Source organism: Suncus etruscus, chromosome 2, assembly GCF_024139225.1.
Source record: "Suncus etruscus isolate mSunEtr1 chromosome 2, mSunEtr1.pri.cur, whole genome shotgun sequence".
NCBI lineage: Eukaryota > Metazoa > Chordata > Mammalia > Eulipotyphla > Soricidae > Suncus > Suncus etruscus.
The window spans coordinates 109,626,381-109,645,037 of record NC_064849.1 but is presented as its reverse complement, the minus strand read 5'-3'; the positions used below and the strand labels follow the sequence as shown (position 1 = coordinate 109,645,037).

The 18,657-nt window shown below is 35.3% G+C and overlaps 1 non-coding gene across 1 annotated transcript; it reads left to right on the top strand.

Annotated features, from left to right (window-relative positions):
* The first annotated feature begins 818 nt into the window (after nucleotides 1–818).
* Nucleotides 819–920, top strand: LOC126002365 (U6 spliceosomal RNA). The gene has a single exon (XR_007493093.1). It is a non-coding gene; the product is annotated as a U6 spliceosomal RNA (small nuclear RNA).
* The last annotated feature ends 17,737 nt before the right edge of the window (nucleotides 921–18,657 follow it).

Here is an 18,657-nt window from a genome sequence, read left to right as displayed (position 1 = left end):
ATTTATATTATGTTGACTTAAGTTATGCTACAACTTACCAAAACATTTCAACAGAAGAATTTTCATACAACTTTATTATGCCTTGAAGTATTTAAGAAATCATGAAAAAATATCTAATTCAGAAAAATATGACTTGTAAGTCAACTAGTGTTTTCAGAAAATCTGTAATATATCAGGAATTTTACCACCCAAATTCTTATTTTATTTATTTTAATGTGCATAACTTGGTAAATACTAACCATTTTAAGATGATATACTTAAATTTGTTGATATAAAATAGCTTGTACAAGGTCATAGTGCTAGAAGGCATAAGACAATGTCAATAGCAAGATTCTTTAGACTAGAGATGATCCTTCATTATGTATGAAGTTCTTATACATGTTCATGTTTTATTTACTCATTAACTACTCATTAATTTTAAACTCAGGCATATGGGTAAAATTTTCAAGATGTACCTGTGAAGGGAGGTTTGGAAGGCAAGGTGAAAGGTTGGGAACCTTGTGGAGGGAAGTTTACACTCTTAGTGAAACTGGCATCAGAGCATTGTATGCCTAGAACTTAACCTTGACTTTGTAGAACATGGTGCCTTAATTAAAAAATATAAAATTGGGGCCAGAGAGGTGGCGCTAGAGGTAAGGCGTCTACCTTGCAAGCGCTAGCCAAGGAAGGACCGACGTCCTATATGGACCCCCCAAGCCAGGGGCAATTTCTGAGTGCTTAGCCAGGAGTAACCCCTGGGCATCAAACAGGTGTGGGCCCCCCCCCAAAAAAAAACAAAAAAAAAGAAATTAAAAAAATATATAAAATTTATTAACATTGTGTTCAGTTCAGCAGCATATATACTAAAATTAGAATAATATAGAGAAGATTAGCATATCCTCTCTACAAGAATGACGTGAAGTGTTCCATTCCATATTTTTAAATCACCACAAGGCAAATCCTAATCACAATGATGAAAACAAAGAGATAGAATTCTGAAAGCATCAAGATCAAAAAGGCAATTACAAAAAGAAAAATTTCTTAAGATTTCAGCAAATTTACTAAAGGAAACTATCTAACCCCCAACAGTTGGGGATATAGTTAAAAAACTCAACACCCAAGTATACTTCACACAGCCATGCTCTCATTCATATTTGAAGGAATGAAACATAACATTGTGGATAAACAATAGTTCGGAAAATATAAACTCAAAACTACCTTTTAATATAAATACTTTAAGACAAGTACGTCAAACTTCTATCAAAAAATGGCACAAAATCCCATGATAATAATATCTATCAATGTCAATTGACTAAATGCACCAATTAAGAGAAACAGTGTAGCAGGATGAGTGAGAATATTGAAATCAACATTCTGCTGCCTACCACAAATATATTGGAGCAATAAAAGCAAATACAGACTCTAAGTCAAAGGTTAGAAGATAAACAATCACTTCAAAAAGTTGGGATGGCCATACTTAGAACAGACAACAGATTCCAGAGTCACAAAAGTTATAGAAGATAGAGAAGGCCATTTCTTAATGATCATTAGGAATAACTCAGACTTCTAAACAGATATGCAACTAATGAGAGACCAATAAAGAACTTAGAATAACTACTTGAAGAAAGACATTGATAGCAACATGATAGCAGTAGGAGCCTTCAACATTGCTCTGTCATCTTTCAAAATATAAACTAGACTAAAACAGTGAAAAAAAGTATTTAAAATATTTTGAAGAAAGAAATAAATGAGATGGACTTAGTTGATATATACAGTTGATATATCACATACAAAGTCAAATAAATATGTTTTTCTCTAGGGCATATGAGACATTCTCCAGAATAGGTCATAAGGGAGGACACAAAATATGCCTCCACAAAGTCAAGAGGATAGATAAACTACCTTTTCAGACCCTGCAAAACTATTCCTGGGACTATAACCTAGAGTCCTAAATTTACAATGAAGAAAAGTTATCTGCACTCCCATTTTCATTGCAGCATTATTTACAATACTCGGAATCTGGAGATAACTCAATTGGCCAAGAGCAGATGATTGGATAAAGAAACTATGATACATTTACACAATGGAATACTATGTAGCTTTTAGGAAAAATGAAGTCATGATATTTGCTTATACATAGATAGTATGAGTGATATGAATCAGAGGTAGAAATGCAAATACAATATTTTCACTCATCTGAAAGGTATAGAAAACATAGTAAGGGAATAATACCTAAAGACAATAGGGTGGGAAGTGCAATTAAGACAGATGGCAATAATATTTAAGCATGATTTATCAGGATAAAATCTGGAAATTGAAAGGAGGTAAAGTGATATGCATGATACCTTTTCAATAGCAGGCTTCCAAACCACAGTGCCCAAAAGAAAAAAGAAAGAAAGAGATAAACAATGACAAAGAAGAAAAGTGTCTGTGTTTGGGGCAAGCTGGGAGTGTAAATAAAGGTGGGGCAACAGGAAGGGACAAATGTTGGGACATTGTATGACCAAAACTCAACTATTAATAACTTTTTAGCTTTGTTATCTCAAGGTGATTTAATTTAAAACAGGGAAAAATTAAAATCATTTTAAAATTTCTATGTTAAGGATGTAAAAATAACAAGAAGTAGTCATAAATAGCACAAAGAGATTTGAGCTTTTTTAAAACAAAATGTAGGGATTATAAATAGAAAAAGACAGACAGGAAATTACTAAAGGCTTTATTGTGAAAATTGTAGTAAACAAGAATTTCAAGAAGGAGTGATGACACTGGTGAAGATTATTGAAATTTCAAGTTACAAAAATCAAAAAGTGGTCAATGAAATATATTATGAAGCTTCATGGTAAATTTGATAAGGGAAGTTTAATGAATCATAGAGTGAAAATCATTCTGTAGTGGGTTGATTTGGGAGTTAACATATGTACACTGTTAAAGTAAATGATTTTATTACAAGTCTAAATTTGATAAGGAAGAGAGGCATAATGAGGGAAAAGAGGCATCTTTATTTGTGAGGGAACATCTAGACTATGTTAATATGCTTTGGGAATTATCGAGTATAAATAAGAGAGGATAAAAGAGCAAGAGCCATGAGAACTGTGAGAGATGAGTGATCTAGAGGAGTGTAAGATTCAGAATTGATGTTGTAAGAAAGAAAACATTTTCAATTTCATTTCATATATAAGAATGGAATAGAGATAAACCATGCCAAAGAAATGTACATTTTTATTGAAAAGATGGCTGAGAAGCTTTGAGTATCAATTTATTGCTGACTTTATTGTTAATTTATAGTTTATTTTTTTTACTATGATTGAGATCAGTGGTTTCTTCAATCTTAAATACCAGTACTAACTTCTTGAATGAACCATACATCCTAACCAACTAAACTATCTCCCTTCCTATTTTCCCATCCTTTTATTTCTTCTTTAAGTTTTAGAGTGACATCAGAAAATTTCACAGGGTGATTTTTCTCCAGCAATATTTTTGAAGTCTGGGGAAGGTTAATATGAGATATTTTTCACAATTAAGGTTTTTATAAAGGAAGCATAATCATAGTGAATAAAGATATCAAGAAAGGAGAAGGCACAAGGTATATTATAATGAAGGACCCTTGAGTCTAGGCTAGGTAACTGTGAATGTAAAGATGGGGATTATGAAATTTTTAAAGTAATGAGTAATTTTTTAAGTAAGACTCCATTAAGAACATCATGGGAGAGAGAAAGGGAGTGTGAGGGTGCTTGAGAAGATTGTTACAATTGTATGTTTGAAGTACAGATTTTAGGAGTTAAGTATCTATCTGTTTATGACAAGAACAAGATAAGAATGAGATTAAATTGCTTAGGTAGGATGAAGCAAAAGTAAATTGAAAAGAGGGAACTGAGATTATAAATATTAATTAATTTACTGCTGCAGCTTTAAAATCACGAAAAATGATAGCAGATTTTGGGAGAAGTTGAAGGAAATGAGGTGAAAGAAAAGTATTAAATTAATAAAGAGGTATGCACAAGATTACTGTAGGTAAGAATGTAATACACATAGATGCCTCCTGTAACTAAGCAGAAATACTAATACTAATAACGGTCTTTAAGTCATAAGAAAGCAAAACGGGGAGTAAGAAATGGCTGGATGTGGGGGTTTCCAGGCAGAGTGCTGATTGCTCTACCTGCAGAGTCTCCACCCGGCTGTGCTTCTTCTGAGGAGACTGAGGACCTGAAGGGAGCCCTGTCCTACTCTTCTCTGTCTTTCCTGAACTCTGGAAGCTCTCCTCAGAGCCCTGGGAAGCGAACTCCAAAAAAACTGAAGCTACCCAGCAAGTGAGTGAGTAAGAAATGGCTGGATGTGGGGGGTTTCCAGGCAGAGTGCTGATTGCTCTACCTGCAGAGTCTCCACCCGGCTGTGCTCCTTCTGAGGAAACTGAGGACCTGAAGGGAGCCCTGTCCTACTCTTCTCTGTCTTTCCTGAACTCTGGAAGCTCTCCTCAGAGCCCTGTGAAGCGAACCCCAAAAAAACTACATTTGGAAGCTAGCCAGCGAGCCAGTGAGTGAGTAAGAAATGGCTGGATGTGGGGGTTTCCAGGCAGAGTGCTGATTGCTCTACCTGCAGAGTCTCCACCCGGCTGTGCTCCTTCTGAGGAAACTGAGGACCTGAAGGGAGCCCTGTCCTACTCTTCTCTGTCTTTCCTGAACTCTGGAAGCTCTCCTCAGAGCCCTGGGAAGCGAACTCCAAAAAAACTGAAGCTACCCAGCAAGTGAGTGAGTAAGAAATGGCTGGATGTGGGGGTTTCCAGGCAGAGTGATGATTGCTCTATCTGCAGAGTCTCCACCTGGCTGTGCTCCTTCTGAGGAAACTGAGGACCTGAAGGGAGCCCTGTCATACTCTTCTCTGTCTTTCATGAACTCTGGAAGCTCACCTCAGAGCCCTGGGAAGCAAACCCCCCAAAAACTGAAGCTAGCCAGCAACTCTCCTCAGAGTCTTGGGAAGTGACCGCAAAAATACAGCATTCTGAAGCTGCCAAGCAAGCAAGTGAAAACTACGCTTGTCCAGTGGGGCCCGACTGTGAAAAACTGGGAGTGCTGCCTGTGTGTGTCTCTCTACTATCCTGCTGCATGAACCTCTTGAGAGTGGGCTGAAAAGAGGCTCCAGAAGGCACTTAGCTCCACTTCCCTCTGCAGCCGTGTGCTCTTTCTAAATAAATAACACCATCACAAGAAGAAAAAAAAACACATTAAGAACTGTGTTGGATCACAGAAGCAAGAACTTCTCTCCAGACTGTCTTCTCTGCTGCGTACTCGGGCCTAAGATTTGATCCTGTGTGAGGCTTCATCCACGGAGGACTCCCCTACCTTGGAGGCAAGCAGGCCCATCCAGAAAGGGCGGAGCCAGAGAAGTGTGCTGCCTGCATCATATAACCAATGAATACCACCACAACACATAGAAAAACCCACAATACAAGTGTGACAATGGGGAAACAACGCAGGCCAGCATCAGACATAGAGAATGAAGATGACAATTCTGATGACCAGTTAATGACCAACCAACTAATCAACCTCTCAGATAAGGACTTTAGAGTAGCAATATGGAAGATGCTCAAAGACCTCAAAAAAAACATGGATAGAGTGGAACAGAACACTAATAATAATCAAGAAAATATGAAGACAGAAATCACAAAACTCCAAACTGAAATAACATGTCAAATAACAGGCCTGAAAAAATCAGTAAACGAAGTGAATGACGAAATGGATAAGCTCTGGGACAGGGTATCAGAAGCTGAGAATAGACTTGGTGCTGTGGAAGATGAGATACATAACAATTCCATACAGCAGGAGAGATTGGAAAAAAAACTTAAAGCAAATGAACAGACAATGGAAAAAATTAGTCAAAGAATGGGAACAGATGAAAATAGAAGTCTATGATAAGATCAACAGAAACAACTTAAGAATCATTGGAGTCCCAGAGACCCAGGAAGAAAATTTCCAGGAAGAATCAACGGTCAAGAACATCATTAAAGAGAAACTTCCAGAGCTAAAGAATATATGTGATCAAATCCTGCATGCTCGAAGAGTACCAACCAAAAGAGACCCAAGAAAAACCACCCCAAGACACATCCTAGTCACAATGACAAATCCCACAGATAGAGACAGAATTCTGAAAACAGCAAGATCAAAAGGGGGAAATTACATTCAAACAAGCATCCTTGAGATTTACAGCAGACCTGTCACCAGAAACACTCAATGCCAGAAAGCAGTGGTGGGATATTGTGACAAGACTGAATGAAATGAATGCTTCACCTAGAATACTGTACCCAGCAAAACTCACTTTCCGGTTTGACGGAAGAATACATGGTTTCACAGACAAAAAACAGCTCAGAAACTTTATAGACTCAAAACCAGTCTTAAGATAAAAACTGAAAGACCTACTTTAAAACAAGACTAACCAAAAGACACACCAAATTTCGATATAAAGATGGCATTAAATCCCAGGACAATTCTTTCTCTCAACGTCAATGGACTAAATGCACCAGTTAAGAGACACAGAGTGGCTAAATGGATCAAAAAACTCAATACAGCCTTCTGCTGCCTACAAGAAACGCACCTGAATAGTCAGAACAAACATAGACTCAAAATAAAAGGCTGGAGAAAAATTATCCAAGCAAACAACACCCATAAAAAAGCTGGAGTGGCCATACTAATATCAGATAATGCAAATTTTATACTCAGGAAGGTTGTAAGGGACAAAGATGGACATTTTATATTAATCAAGGGGTATGTAGAGCAGGAAGAATTCACTCTCCTAAACATATATGCACCAAATGAGGGGCCAGCAAAATATTTAAAACAACTGTTGACAAATCTGAAAAACAATATCAATAACAACACAATAATTGTGGGGGACCTCAACACTGCTTTGTCAACACTGGATAGGTCAACCCGACTGAAACCCAACAAGAATATACTAGACCTGAGGAGAGAAATGGAAGAAAGAGGCCTAGTGGATATATATAGGACACTCCATCCCCAGAAACCTGGATACACATTCTTCTCCAATGTACATGGGACATTCTCCAGGATAGACTACATGCTGGCACATAAAACATACCTTCATAAGATCAAGAGGATAGAAATTTTGCAGACTACCTTCGCTGACCACAAGGCTCTGAAATTATTTGTGAATTCCAAAGGGACTCAGAAGAAAAACTTTAATACCTGGAAGTTAAACAACATCATACTCCATAACCAGTGGGTCCGAGATGAAATCAAGGAGGAAATCAAAAGGTTCCTGGAAACAAATGACAATCAAGACACAAACTATCAGAACTTATGGGACACAGCAAAAGCAGTACTGAGAGGAAAATTTATAGCTTTGCAAGCAGACATCAGGAAGGAAGAAGGAGCTTACCTGAGTAGCTTAATGACACAGCTAATAGAACTAGAAAGTACTCAACAAAAGGACCCAAAGATAGGAAGACAGAAGGAAATAACAAAGCTGAGAGCAGAAATCAACGAAGTGGAAACCCAAAAAACAGTCCGAAAGATCAACGAAAGCAGAAGTTGGTTCTTTGAAAAAATAAACAAGATTGATAGACCACTGACAAACCTAACAAAGAAAGAGAGAGAGAGAAACTTGATAACTCGTATTAGGAATGAAAAAGGAGCGATCACTACTGATATGACAGAGATTCAAAGGGTAATCAGAAACTACTTTGAAAAACTCTATGCCACTAAAATGAGAACCTGGAAGAAATGGATAAATTCTTGGACTCTTATAATCTTCCACGGTTGAAAGAAGAGGATGTAGCATATCTAAACACCCCTCATCACCATTGATGAAAATAAAAATGGTAATCAAAAGTCTGCCCAAAACCAAAGCCCAGGCCCAGATGGATTCACTAATGAATTCTATCAAACTTTCCAAGAGGAACTACTACCAATCCTGGCAAGACTCTTTCATGAAATTGAACAAGTGGAAACACTCCCAAATAACTTTTATGAAGCCAACATCACCTTGATACCTAAACCAGACAGGGATGCTACGAAAAAAGAAAATTACAGACCAATATCACTGATGAATGCAGATGCAAATATCCTCAACAAAATCCTGGCAAATAGGATTCAATACCTCATTAAGAAGATCATCCACTACGATCAAGTAGGTTTCATCCCAGGAATGCAAAGATGGTTTAACATCCGTAAGTCTATCAACATAATACACAACATCAACAACAAGAAAAATAAAAACCACATGATCATATCAATAGATGCAGAGAAAGCATTTGATAAGGTCCATCACCCATTCTTGATCAAAACTCTCAGCAAGATGGGAATGGAAGGAACCTTTCTCAATATAGTTAAGGCCATCTACCACAAGCCATAGGCAAATATTATCCTCAATGTAGAAAAACTAAAAGCCTTCCCTCTAAATTCTGGCACAAGACAAGGCTGTCCTCTCTCACCACTCCTATTCAACATAGCACTGGAAGTACTTGCTATAGCGATTAGGCAAGAAAAAGATATCAAGGGAATCCAGATAGGAAAGGAAGAAGTGAAGCTCTCACTGTTTGCAGATGACATGATGCTCTAATTAGAAAACCCTAAAGACTCTACCAAAAAGCTTCTAGAAACAATAGACTCATATAGCAAGGTGGCAGGCTACAAAATCAGCACACAAAAATCAATGGCCTTTCTATACACCAATAGTAATAAGGAAGAAATGAACATTAAGAAAACAACCCCATTCACAATAGTGCCACACAAACTCAAATATCTTGGAATCAACTTGACTAAAAATGTGAAGGACCTATACAAAGAAAACTATAAAACTCTGCTCCAAAAATAAGAGAGGACACGCGGAAATGGAAACACATACCCTGCTCATGGATTGGCAGAATTAACATCATCAAAATGGCAATACTCCCCAAGGCATTATACAGATTCAACGCTATCCCTCTAAAGATACCTATGACATTCTTCAAAGAAGTGGATCAGGCACTTTTGAAATTTGTTTGGAACAATAAACACCCTAGAATAGCTAAAGCAGTCATTGGGAAAAAGAATATGGGAGGAATTACTTTCCCCAACTTTAAACTTTACTACAAAGCAATAGTTATCAAAACAGCATGGTATTGGAATAAGGACAGACCGTAAGATCAGTGGAATAGGCTTGAATACTCAGAAAATGTTCCCTAGACATACAATCACCTAATTTTTGATAAAGGAGCAGGAAATCCTAAATGGAGCAAAGAAAGCCTCTTCAACAAGTGGTGTTGGCACAACTGGCTAGCCACTTGCAAAAAATTAAACTTAGACCCCCAGCTAACATCATGTACGAAGGTAAAATCCAAATGCATTAAAGACCTCGATATCAGACCCCAAACTATAAGATATATAGAACAACACATAGGCAAAACTCTCCAGGACATTGAGACTACAGGCATCTTCAAGGAGGAAACTACACTCTACAACCAAGTGAAAGCAGAGATTAACAGATGGGAATATATTATGTTGAGAAGCTTCTGCACCTCAAAGGAAATAGTGCCCAGGATACAAGAGCCACCACTGAGTGGGAGAAACTATTCACCCAATACCCCATCAGATAAGGGGCTAATCTCTAAAATATACAAGGCACTGGACAGAAATTTACAAGAAAAAAACATCTAATCCCATCAATAAATGGGGAGAAGAAATGAACAGACACTTTGACAAAGAAATACAAATGGCCAAAAGACACATGAAGAAATGCTCCACATCACTAATCATCAGGGAGATGCAAATCAAAACAACAATGAGATACACCTCACACCCCAGAGAATGGCACACATCACAAAGAATGAGAACAAACAGTGCTGGCGGGGATGTGGAGAGAAAGGAACCCTTATTTACTGCTGTGGGAATGCCGTCTAGTTCAACCTTTATGGAAAGCAATATGGAGATTCCTCCAAAAACTGGAAATCGAGCTCCCCATACGATCCAGCTATACACTCATAGGAATATACCCTAAGAACACAAAAAACAATAAAAAAATCCTTCCTTACACCTATATTCATTGCAGCACTATTTACCATAGCAAGACTCTGGAAACAACCAACATGCCCTTCAACAGACGAATGGCTAAAGAAACTGTGGTACATATACACAATGGAATATTATGCAGCTGTCAGGAGAGATGAAGTCATGAAATTTTCCTATACATGGATGTACACAGAATCTATTATGCTGAGTGAAATAAGTCAGAGAGAGAGAGAAAAACGCAAAATGGTCTCACTCATCTATGGGTTTTAAGAAAAAAGAAAGACACCCTTGTAATAATAATTTTCAGACACAAAAGAGAGAAGGGCTGGAAGTTCCAGCTCACCTCAGGAAGCTCACCACAAAGAGTGATGAGTTTAGTTTGAGAAATAATACATTTTGAACTGTCCCTAATATTGAGAATGTTTGAGGGAAATGCAGAGCCTGGTTTAGAGTACAGCAGGGGTAGGGTGGGGAGGAGGGAGATTTGGGACATGGGTGATGGGAATGTAGCACTGGTGATGGGTGGTGTTCCTTTTATGACTGAAACCCAAACACAATCATGTATGTAATCAAGGTGTTTTAAATAAAAAAAAGAATCTTTTTATAAAATTATTTTGTACAAAAAAAGAAAAGAAATGCAAAAACGGAATAAAAAAAATCAATTCAATGGTTGGCTCTGGCCTATCTTAGAATGAAAGAAAATAAATAATTGTTTAAAAGAACAGGAGGAAATTACCATGCCTTCTCAGTAATCAAATTTCACTATGGTAAAATTTTTACCCAATATTTAGATTGCTTATTCTCAATAACATGGACATAAATGTTCCTAATATTAGTTGCAATTAAAGTATTTCAAAATATGTATTCATAACCTTATTTCTGTTACAGATAAAATAGGATCTTCCACTCAGTTAAGGAAGAATGATGCTTTTTCTTATTTTATAAATTACTATAATATGATGTCTTACATAATAAATTGTGTATCGGTTCACAGTTCTGTACATCAGGCTAAGCATAGGATTACTGAACTTTCCACAGGGGCTCTAGAAAAGAACTGTTTATAGAAAAAAATCTATTGTTAACCACAGCAACTCAGTTGTAGGACTGAAGTTGCTGCTTTGTATGTGTGTTGGGGGGTGGCTATCAGTCAGGAGTTGCTTTCAACACTGTATGCCTTGGCATTTAATGCCATTCACTTACTCTCATGGCAACAATAGGATATCAACTATTTCTCAATCTGCAAATCAGAGAGTCTGATTTCTCTTCCTCTCCTAAAGTGAGAAAACACAATTTTTGCAGGGTTTGTGCAATTAGATTAGATCCATATGAATAATCTGTGGTTCTTATTATTAATTTGCACCATTTAATATACCCTAATCATGGACAACCAACAATTTATCATATGCCCATTTCCAAAGATTAGGGCTGAAGGAACTTGGTGAAACCTTTTTAGTATTCTACCTAACACTCTTGGTAATTAACAAGAAAGAGCAACATGAAATGTGACAGGACACTAAGATAGATTTTCTGGGATAAGAGTTCAGAACAATTCTGCATTTATAAGACTTCTCACTATTCATAGGATGGCATAAAACCTTTATGTGAAACCAACATTTTTAAAAATTGATTCCTAAAAATATGTCTAGCTTCGTATCAAATTTTTCTCTTTGGAATTCTGTGCAATATGTTCTCCCAGACCAGCTAGCAAAAGAACAAAGTTTAAAACACATCTTTGAAAAGTACGACAAATTTAAATTATTAATAATTTTCATATAAATGTGTATAGATTTTCGAAAAGAACCTATATCTTTTTTAAATTAAATTCATAAAATTTCATAGGTTTATAAAAATAAACTGAAAAAGTTGTTTGCTTCAAATATTGTGGTTTTATTTGACTAGGTGAGTTCAGCACAGAACTTGCTAGTTAACCAAGTAATCTAGTTTATTAGAGAAGGAAAACACAATAGTTACTTCAGGTAATGGAGTCAGACAGAAAAATCTTTGAACCCCACATTTGCCTCTAAATGAATGACCATAACAAAATATGAAATTGCTTCAGTTTTAGCCCCTACAAAGGAATACCCAATGATAGCTATGGAGCATATTAAATATGAAACTTATATAAGAACACTGTAAAGTTACAAGAATGGAGATATCTATTGAATATATAATTGGAAGGTGACATTTGTTATATGTTATCCTAAATCATAGTTAGCAATTAAACTTTGTTGGTAAACATTGAAAGTATTAACTAATTTCATGTAATAACTCTAATCTTTATCAGCTAAATTTATGAAACAATTTCTAGTAACCATAAAACAAACTAAAATTTGGAAGATTACGTATGCATAGGACTCAAAAATTAAAGATTGTTTTAATACTCAATCATATTTAATTGTAAGATATTGTACCTGTCCAAACTTTATATTAACTTTATAATCATCTTAAATTAATAACATAAGTCCTAAAACAAAGTAATCTATAGTTCCCTCTGTGAATATATAATAAGAGTAAGAATTTGTAAATAGCCAACCTCTTTGTTTCTTGAAACAGAGATAAAGAAATACAAATAAAAAAATTTAAGATGGGTTAAATAAAAGCATTTTGGTATAAAAATAAGCAAATGGAAATCCTATAACAGAGGTAGGAATCAGAAAATAGTACGTGAAAAAGCAGCATCTTTTTATTTTTCCTATTATAAGGCAAAAGAGATTCATGATAAAAATACACAATTGCAGATGTAGGGTAAGAGCAGAGAGTTAATATTTTTCAAAGGCAAATTAGAGAATTAATTAAAAAAGTAAAGTTTTTGCAGTAGACCATAAATAGAATGTGTTGCTTAGAGACATACCAAGATTGATGATGTAAAATTACAAATAAATGGACTGTAGGGGCCAGTGAGGTGGCGCTAGAGGTAAGGTGTCTGCCTTGCAAGCGCTAGCCAAGGAAGGACCGGGGTTCGATCCCCCAGCGTCCCATATGGTCCCCTCAAGCCAGGGGCAATTTCTGAGTGCTTAGCCAGGAGTAACCCCTAAGCATCAAATGGGTGTGGCCCAAAACCAGAAAAAAATATGGACTCTAAACTCTAAGATGACTTTTTAAAAAAGAGGGGCTACCATAATTATTCGATATGAACAAACATAACAACTGAAAAGAATTTTACTAAGTTTGAGTCATACTTTAGGGTTTTTTACAATGAATTTATTAATGATTTTATGAAATAAGTAAAAAGGTATTTAGAAATATTTCATCTTATTCATATGATTGACCTCAAGACTAATTACCCCGTTGGTGGAAATTTTACTTCTTGGATCCTCAGTTCTCAAATATGTAAAATAAAACAGACAATTATTTTATAGGTAGGGTTGTTAAAAGAGATAGATTTGACCCTTAGGATACTTGTGCCTGAGGGTTTATTGTTCTATTTGCATTAGCTCTGCAGTCAGACACTTTTTGCACTTTGAATAAAATGTAGGTCCTTTTGCAAATGTTCACATTTATTTTTAAATAGTTACCAGAGCTCCTGCAGTAAGTGAAGTGAGTACTAGAGAAGTAGAGCTATGTACATTTCATCACAGAACTCTGTGGAGTCACAAGAGATGATAACGGTTTGTGTCAATCTTGAGTGAACTACAGAACTATTTAAGGGAAAAGCAAGACAAAGATGAAGAATTGAATGGCATAAACCTGAGATAAATAACTGAAAGAAAAAAAGAGTTAGTTGGCTTAAGAACTAAACACAGAGAAAAAAGAGTATGCCAATCATTATTATTTAAAAGTTTTTTTAACTATGAGATTGGCAATGAAATGCTGAAAAAAAAAAGCATACAAAAGCTCACTGCCCTCTTCAGTTTTGGTTTTCATCTTTAACTTTCATCTAATACATTTTATATATATTTTGAAGTTGATTTTTAAAATTTAAAAACTCTCAATAAACTTAGTGCAAAATGTTAACAGTCATCTATACTAGATTTATCCTGCAAAAAATAGCTTACCAGGACAATAAAGATTGAAAATAAGAAGCAGGGTTGGAGTGGGAGTAAGGTAAGTAGGCCACATGCTGGGCATGTGGCAGACTCAGATTTGGTCCCCAGTACAACATTTAGGTTACATGATACCTATCAGGGGTGAACTCTGAATGCAGAAATAAGAAGAAGCTTTGAGCATTGCAGATTATACACCTCCCCCATGAAAAATAAGTTAAAATAAAAATAAAAAAATTATCAACTTACTTTTGCTACTCTAATGCAAAAGTTTTATAAACTAGATTACAATTTGGATAGGTGAAAAGCAAATATTTTATTGCAAATTTAACTATTTCACTTATATTATAGCATAGTTCTATTAAAATTTAATCTTAGTGTTTATTATTTTTACTGGGAATCATAATGGCTCATGTGGGCAGAATGAGTTATTGATACAACCACTGACCAAATATTTCCTGGAGTCTAATTAATAACAAACTAGGCAAGGAACATTCATATATAATCATTGTGGTGCTGGTATAATTTAATGAAAGATCATATGAAGATTTGATTTTTCTAAATATCTGCTGAAATAACATATTGATTCTTTTGTAAAGTAACTTGATAAAGAAAAGAAAATAGTTCATAATTACTCAGTCTCTAGTGAAAATCATATAAGGTAGTCTTCAATAGGTCAAAACAAATTTTAATTTACACTATTTGATAAATACCCTTGTAATAATTTTGAATGGTCCAATTGACTAGCAGACTTAAGAAGCCAATTCTTTTGAAGAGCAGCACAAATTATTGAAGACATTTTTATTCTCTCCCTGCTAGGATATTGATTCATTTCTATATAACAGGGAAGGAAAGAAAATTGTTATTATAGCAGTGCTGTTCATTCTATTATAAGTAGAGGAGTACCAACATTTCTATTATTAACCCCTATTGCCACTGGTTTATAATCTCAGCAGTAAACTTGGCATGGAAGATATCTCCTTAGGAGTCCTTTTTTCTCCATGATTTTTCATAAGCTATTTTTCTATTTATGAATTATACAATTGCCAGAAATGATGTACGCTTAAAATAGGCTTTTGATTTCCAGCTATAGCATAAAGGTTTAATGTTTTTAAATGAAAGCACTAACTTTAATACATTCTAAATTACATTAGGCATTTTTAATTTGTCATTTTTATTTTCTAAATCCTCCATTCTGTCTATTCAAAGCAAAATTTTAATATAAATTAATAAATACTGGTTGCAAGCAATTGGCTCACTTTGCCCATGGTAACAATTGGTGCAGATTGCTAGGTGGAAAAGTCAGCAGTGATTATTGGTATCAATTGCCAGGGTGCCTGAAATAGCAGTAAGCTGTGTGACAGCTTACTTGCCTATCAGGTATGGGCAGGCACCTCAAACAGTTAGTGTGCATTTTGAAACTTTTAGTTCTCTTGGAGCATCAACTATCAGAGAATTTTTGACAAGATAAAAGTGATGCATCTTATAATTATGACCTTTATCATTTATACATTAAGAAACAAAATGCATAATTATATGCAGTATGTATATACTATCTATGATGCAGGCATATAATACATAGAGATTAAAATAAATAAAATGTATTCACTATCTATCCAGATAAACAAAGAGAATTTAACCAATTCCTTTTTTAAAATTTCCTAGAACCTTCTCTATTTTGGCATCTCCTTAATCACTAACTAATTTGCAGAAATCATTTCCCTATTATTGTTCTTTTTTTTTTTTTCGGGCCACATCCATTTGATGCTCAGGGGTTACTCCTGGCTAAGCGCTCAGAAATTGCCCCTGGCTTGGGGGGGAACATATGGGATGCCAGGGGATCGAACCGCGGTCCTTCCTTGGCTAGTGCTTGCCACCTCGAAGACCCCATTTTATTGTTCTTAAATTATTCTGTAAACAGTATTAGCAGTGTTCATGATTTCTATGTTTAAATTACTATATTGATACTGAATTAACCATTTAAAAACTAATAATAAAATTAGTGCTTATTTAAGTATTTTGTGATTAGTTTACCTTTTTTGTTACAAGTATTTAAAGTTCATTGCCATTGTAATGTAGAATATCATTTTTAACCTCCTATAGGTTTAAAACGTACCCATTGTATGAACACTTTACCCTCTGTATCAGCCATGGGAATTCTGTTTTTTAAAATGCTAGTTGACATTTTGGAGTTTAAAATAGCTTATTTTTTAAGACTTATAACTATTTAATTATGCTCTCACCATTAGTGGTTTTGAGCATTATTTTTACCTAGTTACCTTAGCCAAACTAGTTTTTAATTGCTAAAGCAAATAAAATTGCAATACTAATACATTTAATTTCCTTGTTCTAACGTTACTTCTTTAAGTTAGGACAACAGTTAAATAGGCATATGACTCACAGCTTACATGAAGCATCTATGATTATTGTCCTAGGGATAATATTGCTATAGAAGTGCTTATTTGTAGCTAGTTTCTTTTAAAGTTTAGTTCTTAGTTCTTTTTATTCTCTCTCTCTCTCTCTCTCTCTCTCTCTCTCTCTCTCTCTCTCTCTCTCTCTCTCTCTCTCTCTCTCTCTCTCTCTCTTTCTCTCTCTCTCTTTTTGGTGGTTTTTGGGTCACACCCAGCAGCGCTCAGGGGCCACTCCTGGCTTCATGCTCAAAAATTGCTCCTGGCAGGCACGGGGGACCATATGGGACGCTGAGATTCGAACCGATGACCTTCTGCATGAAAGGCAAACGTCTTACCTCCCTGCTATCTCTCTGGCCCCCTTTCTTCTGTTTTTTAAACTAAAACTCTATGATTTATGTCGTGGCTTACAATGGATTTTCTGGAACACAATGTTCACACTCTATCCTACCACCTTTGTGCACCCATCTCTTCTCGGCTTCCCCTAGAATCTCTCTCACCTCCCAACTGAATTCTTTTATATATTTTTAAGTTTTATAGTTGAGTTCCATTTGCCTTTGGATATATAACGATACTTCCCTTCTACTCCTTATAGTAGTCCACAGCTTTCATTTTACTTCCTCTTTCTCTTTTGTTCTTACTTTCTTTAAATTTTCTTTCTTTCTTTCTTTATTTCTCTCTCTCTTTCTTTCTCTTTCTTTCTTTCTTTCTTTCTTTAAATTTTCTTTCTTTATTTCTCTCTTTCTTTATTTCTCTCTTTCTTTCTTTCTTTCTTTCTTTCTTTCTTTCTTTCTTTCTTTCTTTCTTTCTTTCTTTTTTCTCTCTCTCTCCTTCCCTCTCTCCCTCCCTTCCTTCCTTCCTTCCTTCCTTCCTTCCTTCCTTCCTTCCTTCCTTCCTTCCTTCCTTCCTTCCTTCCTTCCTTCCTTCCTTCCTTCCTTCCTTCCTTCCTTCCTTCCTTTCTTCTTTCTTTCTTTCTTTCTTTCTTTCTTTCTTTCTTTCTTTCTTCCTTCTTTCTTTCTTTTTTCTCCTTTTAGGTTTCATCATGGTTTTCCCTCTTGCCTGAACAGTCTTTCTCAGCCTTTCTCTGATCTGGTCATCAATTCAGCCTCCATCTTTCTACAACATATGCTCTTTAATTTTCTCCTCCATAATTATGTTTGCATTTGGAATATGTATTGCTTTATATAAATACTATCCCCTAAATGTTTTGATCTATTTTTTAAAGTTTTTTCATTATCTATGCTTTTACAAATCAATAAAACAATATTGAAGGCTTGATATTAAAGCTTTGATTTTCTTATATTTATTGGATAGTGGGTACTATTATTATTTCTGACTGATCAATGTTTCTGAATGATCTTCTCTATTGCAAATATGTCTCCCTTAAAAAATTAATATTTTAGAACTTTTCATGCCTAGAGTTAGTCTGTAGAATGTCATTAATGGTTTAGGTCTTGGGTGTATAATATAAAATACAAACTGTGATAGACATTGAATAGAAAGAACAAATAAAGCTACCTTGACCCTCCCATTATGTACTTTTATCAGGAGTAAACATGAAAAAATACTACTATATAATATTTGCAATACTTTGGTCAGAGATTATGGGTATCCAACCTAGAACCCTAAAGAACAAAGTGGTAGAGACAAGAATTCAGCATTTTGGGAACTCATGAAGTTTACATACTTTTAGTAAGCAGAGGAAAAATAGAGAGATCATTGAAAGATTCCTGGTGGAAAAATATTACAGAATGCAATGATATCAGGCAGATGAAAAAGTACCAGTATAAATATGAGAACCTGGAAGAAATAGATAAATACTTGGACTCTAATAACCTTCCATGGTTGAATAAGGAGGATATAGCATATCTAAACACCCCATCACTATTGAGAAATAAAATGGTAATCAAACGTCTGCCCAAACACAAAAGCTCAAGCACAAATGGATTCACTAATGAATTCTTTTCAATCTTTCAAGGGAAAGTATTACCAATCCTGGCAAGGCTCTTTCATAAAATTGAAAAAAATGGGAGCACTTCCAAATAGCTTTTATGAAACCAACATCATCTTGATACCAAAACCAGACAGAGATGCTGCCAAAAAAAAAAATTACAGACCAATATCCCTAATGACACAGATGCAAATATCCTCAACAGAATCCTGGCAAATAGGATCCAGTGACTCATCAAGAAGATCATTCATCACTATGATCAAGTAGGTTTCATCCTAGGAATGCAAGGATGGTTTAACATCCATAAATCTATCAACATAATACACAACATCTACAAC